The sequence below is a fragment of the Aotus nancymaae genome, unplaced genomic scaffold (genome assembly GCF_030222135.1).
Source record: "Aotus nancymaae isolate 86718 unplaced genomic scaffold, 86718_ANA_hifiasm-v0.15.2.pri h1tg000033l, whole genome shotgun sequence".
In the NCBI taxonomy this organism is placed as follows: domain Eukaryota; kingdom Metazoa; phylum Chordata; class Mammalia; order Primates; family Aotidae; genus Aotus; species Aotus nancymaae.
The window spans coordinates 4,273,695-4,284,013 of record NW_026988447.1 but is presented as its reverse complement, the minus strand read 5'-3'; the positions used below and the strand labels follow the sequence as shown (position 1 = coordinate 4,284,013).

General features: G+C 36.9%; 1 pseudogene; it reads left to right on the top strand.

Annotated features, from left to right (window-relative positions):
* The first annotated feature begins 2,649 nt into the window (after window positions 1–2,649).
* On the top strand, window positions 2,650–3,502 carry LOC135277825 (cryptochrome-1-like; annotated as a pseudogene).
* The last annotated feature ends 6,817 nt before the right edge of the window (window positions 3,503–10,319 follow it).

The following is a 10,319-nucleotide window of genomic DNA, read 5'->3' as shown; positions in this document are numbered from 1 at the left end:
CCATTTGTTCAGTCAGTGTTTTTCAGGTTTATAGTCAAATAAACTCTATACCTAATGATACTTTTAAAATCTCATTATTTAACATTCACACAAACTAAGAAGAGAAAAGCAAACCGAAGTCTATTATCATGTGCATTGAACATGTACAAATGGAAGTGCCCAGCAAAGACTAAACCCAAAGGATGATTAAAACTTGGGCTTAAATATCATCTTAAGCTAAACCAAGGAAAAGGAGTTTTTCTGCTTCTAGGTGGTAGAGGCAAGTTATGGGTAGCTGACCAGGAAAAAATGTGGTAAACAAAGTTGTTGAGTAGGCTTTGTTATGCAGATTTAAGTCAGGGCCATTGCCACTGAAAAATAATTAATAGTCCTCTTCCTGGTACAAGTGAGAAAGATTTCTTTTACAAATGAAAAGTTCCTTTAAAATGTAATTTTCCTTTACAAAAGAAAAACTCTACTCTGTTTTTAGAGCTTTGCCTGCATCTGCAGCTTCTTAATGGACTTTAGTTTGCAATAATCCAAATGCCAAGTAGGCATGCTTTGGGGTGGCATATTCTGGTACTCTTCAGTCAAACACTCCACAGAAAGAGCAACTTGAACACACTACTTTAAGTCAAACCTCAAGCTGATCAAATTCTGTGAACATGACACTTAGGAACACTCCAGGTACATCATCTTTTAGTTAACATGAAAACTAAGCACTTGTATACAATAAAATGTTGTTTGTTTGCTGTTCTATTTTATCACAAGCCATGGAACAATAGAAAAAAAATCCACTATAATTTTATTTTATTTTATTATGAAATACTTCAGCAAACAAAAGAAAGTAAAAGAATGATGGAATAAGCACTCATACTTATGTTCTTTAAACAAATCATTGCATTTCTACTTTCCAGTTATATTTATCATTTCTAAAATTTATATTTTATTTTCAGACTTTCAGACCGATCTCATCCTTTTTGATAACCTTTCGATACTTTACCACATTTTAAAATTACTTTTTATTTCTTAAAATGCATTAAGCTACTTATTCTATATTCGGTATCTATCATTAAAGGATCTCCAGCATTTTTTAAATAGTTTTCTTGTTGTCGTTTCTGCTGATCTTTTTCATAGTTTTTTTTCCATGAATATTATCTATTTAAAAAATTTGTTTCAATCGTCTAAAGTTTATTTGGAAGAACTCTTTAACTCCCAAGTTTAAGTGTTTTAAGAGATTTGGGGTATGCACCAGCCAAATGCTATACAAAAGACATGTTTTACGTTCATTTTTTTAGTTTTGGGAAGGCTACAGAGATGGTATATATATTTTGGCCTCAAACCTATATAATAATGGATTTGGTTAGAAAATTGAAGAGCAAGCATCACATCTGTTCCCTCCAGACCTGAAACCCAAGGCCGAGGTGGTTGCCTTTCTTTCTCTCTGTGGGGAGAGTTGGCTTCCATGCTCCTTTCTTGGTCTCCATTTGATGGTGAGTGCTCTTCAGTGTCCCTAGATCTGTGTGGGGGTCTTGGCTGGATCTCCCACCTTGAGTGGGTCCTGTGCTTTGCTTTCTTTCCCTATGTCAAGCCCATTAAAACAAAGGCCTGGGAGCCATCAGGGTTGACAGATACCCCAGGATAGCTATTGGCTTTAAGACTTTGCCACTTCTCTGAAGTCTAGATTTTTCACTGTTTTTGTCCTCTGAGAGTTCTCTACAATTTTTTGTTTATATATAGCATGTTTTAAAAAATGTTCGCGGCCGCGGCAGAGTCACCTGGGCAGCCTCGGGACCGGTCACCAGCCGGCAGCCGTCCAGCGGCCTCGACCACCGCCTCCATCCTCCATCCCTGGTCCTTTGGGCCAAGAGACAGCAGCGCCGCCGACAGGGGCCCACTCCCCTCCCGTTCTCCTCGGTGACTCACCCCGGGCCGGCCGTTTGGTCCTCAGGGGCCGCCTTGGTGGGGCGACTTTCCATAACGAACTTCCTGGGGCTGTCATGGCAACTGGAGCTCGTGGAACTTGCTCAGGCTCCGGAGGTCCGCGGCCCTGGAAGTGACGCGTCGCCTACAGACGGTGGCAGCGGGCGCGGGCTCTTAAAGGCATCACGCCCGGACTCTGCGGACTGGGCAAGCTCCGTTCATCTTCCTCCTGCGCCCCAGCACCCCCGCGTTCTCCGGTCCCCTCCTTGGAGTCATTTTTTCCTGACCCCCTCTGCCGCCCTGTCCTCACTCCCCGGATGAGGCAGTTCTCTTGGAAGCGAAAGTTATGAGCTGGAGCCTCCTTCCTGGAATTTTCTGTGAAGGACCCGCCGCGCCCCCCGGCATGGGGGTGAACGCCGTGCACTGACTCCACGACAACCCCGCCCTGAAGGAGTGCATTCGGGGCGCCGACGCCATGCGCGGCGTCTACGCCCTGGACCCCTGGTTCCCAGGCTCCTCCAATGCGGGCATCAGCAGGTGGCGATTTTTGCTTCAACGTCTTGAGGACCTGGACGCCAATCTACGAAAATTAAACTCTCGTCTGTTCATGATTCGTGGACAACCAGCAGATGTGTTTCCCAGGCTTTTCAAGGAATGCAACATTACTAAACTTCCAATTGAGTATGAATCTGAGCCCTTTGGCAAGGAACGAGATGCCGCTATTAAGAAACTGGCAACTGAAATAATCCACGCTTTGATAAAATGGAAGGAAACCTTATCTGTGTTCAGATTCCTTGGGATAAAAATTCTGAGGCTTTAGCCAAATGGGCAGAAGGCGGGACAGGCTTTCCGTGGACTGATGCCATCATGACTCAGCTTCCTCAGGAGAGCTGGATTCATCATCTAGCCAGGCATGCAGTTGCTTGCTTCCTGACACGGGGAACCTGTGGATTAGTAGGGAAGAAGGAATGAAGGTATTTGAAGAATTATTGCTTGATGCAGATTGGATCATAAATGCTGGAAGTTGGATGAGGCTGTCTTGTAATTCCTTTTTTCAACAGTTTTTTCACTGCTATTGACTGTTGGTTTTGGTAGGAGAACAGATCCTAATGGAGACTCTATCAGGTGTTATTTGCCCGTCCTAAGAGCCTGCCCTGCAAAATATATCTATGATCCCTGGAATGCACCAGAGGGTATCCAAAAGGTAGCCAAATGTTTGATAGGAGTTAATTATCCTAAAGCAATGGTGAACCATGCTGAGGCAAGCCGTTTGAATATTGAAAGAATGAAACAGATCTATCAGCAGCTTTCACAATATAGAGGACTAGGTCTTCTAGCTTCAGTACCTTCTAATCCTAATAGGAATGGAAGCTTCATGGGATATTCTGCAGAAAATATCCCAGGCTGTAGCAGCAGGGGAAGTTGCTCTCAAGGGAGTGGTATTTTACACTGTGCCCATGGCGACATTCAGCAAACTCACCTATTGAAGCAGGGAAGAAGCTCCATGAGCACTGGTCTTAGTGGTGGGAAACATCCTCGTCGGGAAGAGGACACACAGCACGAATTAGAAAACATTCAGGAGGAATACTGTTGCAGCTGAAATTGGTGGGGAGTTCAATACTTTTCAATTAAGTTATTTAAAAATATTCTTCATCGATGGAAAGCAGTTACATACTGAAATGTGTTGTTTCAAATGACATTTCTGTGGTTTTTAACGTTTTAATGAATTGCACAGAGAACAAGTGGTAATTTGTATACAAAGAACTTGGCAAGATAATTTGCTTAATGTAAATATAAATCGTCACAATTGTTATAGACCTATCAGTATATTTTTGATAATTTTTCATGTATGGTAAAAGTTAAAATGAGAAATTGATATTCCTCAAAGTTTTGACAGTCAGTGGGAAAAAAGGAGGTTTTTGGACTTTCTTAAAAGACTAAAAATTTTAGAACAGAATTTTCTTAACATTGTTGTTTGATCTAACTTAGCACTCTTTGATAATAATGTTTTAGATAATGTGCATAATCAAAATTGGTATTATAGCCTCTGTTAACACAGATAGTATATGTTTTAAACTTTCACGTAAACATTTTTTGGCCCAAACCTGTGGAAGTTTCGTGTGTTAAGTTCTCTTTGTCTGTTTCTTTGTTGATTTATTACTAAAATGACCTTGTTATTAAAGTATGTGCAAATATGAAAAAAAAAAGTTTGTTTCCAAGCACCTTAACATATTTTTTAAAAGTGTCGTTAAGTGTGTCTGCTTCATGAAATGTCTCTCTTAAATAAAAATGTAAAGGCAGGAAATTTTCTCACCACAGTCTGAAGTTCTTTTACTTTCTCTAAAGTTTCAAACATCTTGAAAATGTTGTCTTTAATCATTATTTCAATTTTCTCGCTGTCTACTAAGAGAGCTTTCCTGTAGTATAAGGACTTCGTTTATTTTTATTCAGAGTGAGCTGAAGTAGTGTCAAATAGTAGATGCTCAGATAGAAATCTGCATGTTCCTTTATTCCAAAGTGCTCTTGGAATGAACAGCGTCAGAAGGGAGACGATAGAAGCAGGATGGAGCGAAGGACCACCTGAGCTTCAACGCCATCTCAGTGGAAGCCTCAGCTGACACCAGTGGGAGTTTTGAAGATGGGATGAAACTTCAGAGCTGTCTGTGGTGGGGGCAAGAGAACTGGGACTTTGTACCCATATCAGTCAGTCATGAAATGTAGGTGGTCACAGGAATGGGGATGTGAACTTGAGTGAAATGGCTTTCCACAGCTGAGGCAAATCCCAAAGGAGGGCTGGTAGATGCGGACTGTGTGCTAACAGCCTTGGCAGCAGCTAGAGTAATAAGTTCTTTATCCTTGAACAGGGATCTGGGAGATGCATCCCGGAGTCCACCACATATGCTTATCACTGCACCATTAACAATTTTGCTTCCATCCCCATCACTCTGGCTATGGTCACTAATGCCTTCCATGGCCCTGAAGCTAAAGCAGATTTTTCAGTTTATTTTTGGTTTTGGTTTTGGTTTATAATAGGCATGCAGTTCTACTTACCGTTTCCTCTTCTTGAAAAGTCCTTTTGTCCCACTTCTGTACCACGACTCTCTCTTCTATTTCTCCTGCCTCTCTCGCTGTGCTGTAGTGCTCTCCCTTCCTGCTCATCCTTCCCTTTGCTGAACCCAGGCAACGTCTCAGACCCTCTCCTCTCCCTCTTCCATGCATTGTCTTTAAGTGACCTCACTTACATCTCTGGTGATAACTCATTTTTGAAGGTTATGAATATTTAACTAAAATCTCTGTATTTGCCAAATTGTTTTTAGAGAAAGATGTATCCATTACAACATCAGTAGCAGTATACATATATATCTATAAAGATTTCTGTATCAATATCGGTTTGAAAACAAAACAATAAGCACTCATATATTTACCACCCAGATTAAGAAATAAAATATTACGAATACATTTGAAGCAGTTCATATGCTCCTCCCTAATAATAATAATATTCCCCTGTGCGAACCCTGTGTTAGCCGCAATGCTCAATTTGGTGTTATTGCTTACCCACAGATCATTGTAATGCTCCCTATACCAAGCACCATGACCTTCCTTAAACAAAGGCTGCCTTACCAGTTTTACCAAGTATCAGGGATTTTTTTTTTTTTTTAAACGGAGTTTCGCTCTTGTTACCGAGGCTGGAGTGCAATGGCGCTATCTTGGCTCACTGCAACCTCCCCCTCCTGGGTTCAGACAATTCTCCTGCCTCAGCGTCCTGAGTAGCTGGGATTACAGGCACCCGCCACCATTCCCAGCTAATTTTTTGTATTAGTAGAGACGGGGTTTCACCATGTTGACCAGGATGGTCTCGATCTCTTGACCTCCTGATCCACCCTCCTCAGCCTCCCAAAATGCTGGGATTACAGGCGTGAGCCACCGCGCCCGGCCGGATTTTTTTTTTCTTCATAAACTTTATATATGTAGTCAGTTTCACAATGAATTTTTTCATACACAAGAAAAAAATAACCTTTTTCTTTCTCATAGCTGCCTTGAGACCCACTCTTTAATCATTCCTCTCCAGCTACAAGGAAAATCTTGGCAAGTGTTACAACTTTTCCAGGACTTCTTTGATATTAATGAATAGGCTAAATGTTAGGTATTAGAGTTACTTCAAAATTGATGTTAGGCCACGCGCAGTGGCTCACGCCTGTAATACCAACACTGTGGAAGGCCGAGGCAGATGATCAATTGCGGTCAGGAGTTTGAGAACAGCCTGACCAACATGATGAAACCCTGTCTCTACTAAAAATACAAAAATTAGCTGGGCATGGTTGCGGGCACCTGTAATACTAGCTACTTGGGAGGCTGAGGCAGGAGAATTGCTTGAACCTGGGAGGCGAAGGTTGCAGTGAGGTGAGATTGTGCCACTGCACTCCAGCCTGGGCGACAAGAGCAAGACTCCATCTCAAAAAAAAAATTTGATGTTAAACTTTTAGGTTTTTTGTTCAATTTAAAGCTTTCTCCCCTCTCTAGTTCTGAGCTGATTGAGACTCAGAAACCTTCCAAAAATTGAAAGACTCAAGGTTGTATTCTTTAACAAGTTTCCATCTCACTGCCCTACTCCTTTTCCACACCAAACTTTTCTTTGTCATTATTGGGGTGGAGTTAAGAGGAATGATGGGAAGGGGAACAATGAGAAAAGGATAGTGAAGTTGTAGCCTGGCTGGCATTAATGCCATGCGAGAGTGGTTCATGTACAAATGCTGACTCTACCTCTCAATCTAAGGAATGCTCAAATGGAGGCTTTCCCTGCCAAGTAATGACCCTCTGCCTGTTTATAGTCAATTTTCTCCATGCCAATGACTGGAATTACCTCCCACCCTTACACGTACTTTCCCACACATGCAGACACCTACACACGATCTGCTGATTCATCTGAATACTCTGGGGAAAGGCCTTTTTTAATATGACCCAAGTCTAGCTATATAAAAATGAGTCTGAAAGTTTTCTCTCTTTGTGGAAGCTGGTTTGGGTATATTGGGTATGTATTTGGCTATAATAACTTCATCTTTTTTAAAAGAGGGGAGAGTTGATATTTGCTAACTTTTATTACTGTTCATATTAGGAATATAATAGATGCTATCTAAAGAAAACACATAACCACCCAATTATTGGTTAAAAATAGATAATACTCAAAGATGTTTTATGCTAATAAAATAATAAACACCAGAAAAACATATAAATTATAACCTAATTATAAATATCAGATCCATACACAAAACAAAAAAGACACAAAAGATAAGTCCTTGTAGTAAAAGACTTAAGAATTACAACAGAAAACATAACAAAATATTACTAAACCAAGACTAAAATTTCTGCCATTATGATAAATGTTTATTTATATAAAATGCTATTATTACATCACACTAAAAACCCACTTAATGCTGTGAAATACACCTGAAGCAAAGTGATTCATAAAGTTTTCTTAAAAATAATATGCAAACATAACACAAGTACCTATCAATAAAAAGTAAGAAGTAAAGATCATAATATCAGATAAGATGCATTTATTAAAAAATAGTATGCAATCTAAAGTGTGGTTAATATTAACAAAAACAATTCCATGGGGAGGATATAATATCAATAATTCCTGAAGCTACTGTTAATAATTAAGAAGACACGCTCTAGACATAGGAGAATTCAAATTTCTTAGTCTTTAAAATATGAAATAAACAAAATCAATGTAATTATACAGTCAACCTAGATAATACAACTATGTAAGGTAGATATTTAAATGTAATTTATGTATGTGTATATATGGACAATATGTACTTATAGTAAAGATAGGTAAGGTAAAGATAGACAAGGTATGTGTATATATATTACATATGATGTAATTATATTATTACCTATGTATATATGCATATTATATGTGATATAATATAATGTAATTATATGATACATATGATATGTGTATATATGTATACCTTACGTATAACATAATATGTACATATGGACCTACAGTGTGTATATATATATATGTGTATATACATATAGTAAAGATAGGTAAGGTATGTGTATATATATTACATATAATGTAATTATATTAGTACATATGTGTATATGTATATAACATATATAACATATATGTATATGTATATGTACATATATAACACAATATATGTAAGGTATATGTGTATATAATATAATATATATCTTTAAACATCAAAACAGATTTTATCCGTTATCTGATATCACCTGACCACTTTAAATGAAACATTTTCTGTAAAACGGTGTATGCACAAGACAGACATTAAGTGAATGAAGATCAAAGGAAATTAAAAAGATTTCAGCAAAACAGTAAAATTATCTAACATATATAACATAATATATGTAAGGTATATGTATATACACATATATGTAATATATATACACATACATGAAGTATATGTATATATTACATATAATATGTGTATATATACATATTTAAGGTACATATATATACACATATGTAGGGTATATGTGTATATATATATACATGTAATATGTGTATACACATATACCTTACATATATACATGAAGATTATATATACGAATATATACACACATATACACATATATGGAAAATTTTTCCTGAAACTATCTTAGAAGTTTCCACAAGTTATTATTAACCAAGCACTTAAAGAAATATACAGCCTAATATAAACACAGAAAACTTTATTATTTGAAAAATACACAAACATCCTTAAATTGTTTTTTAGATGCAATAATACTGAAAGATATTTTATATACTTAATTTTTCTAGTCTCACATGTTGTCCTTTATAATTCTGAAATTCTCTTAGTACAAAAATAATGCAATCATTAACATTTACTACATCTCCCACATGAAGGGCAAGACATTCTCAGTGATATTAGCGATATGACTCTTATGTGTACACAAAAATTGATTTGTTCTTTTTGTTAAATAGGTGATTCAGGCAAAGGATCTTTAGACATAAGTAAGTTAATGTTCTGTGTCTAATCAATAACAAATTGGTAAAGATAATTGTGTGAATCAAAAATTTAAACTAGTTGACTTGCATGCACGGGTACAATATGTAGAATTGTGCCAATTGTGCCTGGCTTAAAAACATTACTAAAATGCAGAATTGCTATTAAAGCTCTACACTACTCTTTTAGCCAATGAAGTTTCCTAAAAACAAAATAATAAACTGGAAAATTTTCTGAGTGAAAATCTGGCACCTTTTTTTGGTAAGCTGTATCATATATAATAAGTGATCTTGATAAAATAGCAATAATGTGGATGGTAAAATTGTATAAAGATAGAACAAGGATAAATTCAAAAAAAGGTGATAAAAGTAAGTAAATTTTTATAGGTGAAGATTACAATGCAGGCATACTATTTTAAAACACCCAGAGAGAAATTTTTTCAAGACTTACTAGTTTCTTGCTAATGACAGATGAAGGTGGGAAGTACATAAATAATATGGTCATACAAGGAAGAATTCAGACAAAAAGGATCATAAACAAAAGATGGAAAAAGGAAACCCGAAACAAAGATAGTGTCACAAAGAAGCATAGATTTGAAGGAATAACATTACAATTACCCAAGCTAAGACTGAAACATGACATGGAAAGAAAACTTTAAAAATAGTTTTTATTTATATTCAAAACATGAATAACTATTATCAAGAGATAGAACAGTTCTGTTCAAACCATGGAACATTGCCTTAAAACACAATTACCCAAATTTCATTATGCTACCACTTTTGTGAATAAAATTCTTTATAAACTTACAAATGGCACATCAATATTGCAAATAGGAAACTGAAGTCTCAGATAGGTAAATCACCTGACCACTTTAAATGAAACATTTTATGTAAAACAGTGTTTGCACAAGATAGACGTTAAATAAATGGAGATCAAAGGAAATTTAAAAGATTTCAGCAAAACACAGTAAAATTATCTAATAATTGTATGTTGGCTTGTTAGTATTATTAACTGCCTTATTTTACCATGATTTAGTCCAAAGTAAGAATGGTCCAGAAGAAGTTGAATGACAACTGGGAAAAGATGCTCCAAGAGGAAGTCATGTGCCTAGCTCTGAGATTCTGTAATTCCTTCAGTCTGCATACTACAAAGTGATCCAAGAAGCCCTGGGGTTAAATCAAGAACTTAAAGATTTCAAAATTTTAGGAGAATCAAAGCGTTTTTTAAATCAGTAATTAAGATTATGGGGCTAACATATGTGCCAAAAGAAGGATTTATCATGGCATGTTTGTTTGTCATTTGTTCATTCATACATTTATCTAACATTATGAAGTTAAATTAGCTAGTTACTTAACAAATATTAAATTATCTCTACCATGTGAAGTGTATAATACAATGTAATATAGTTGGATGTTCGTCCCATCTCTCATGTTGAAA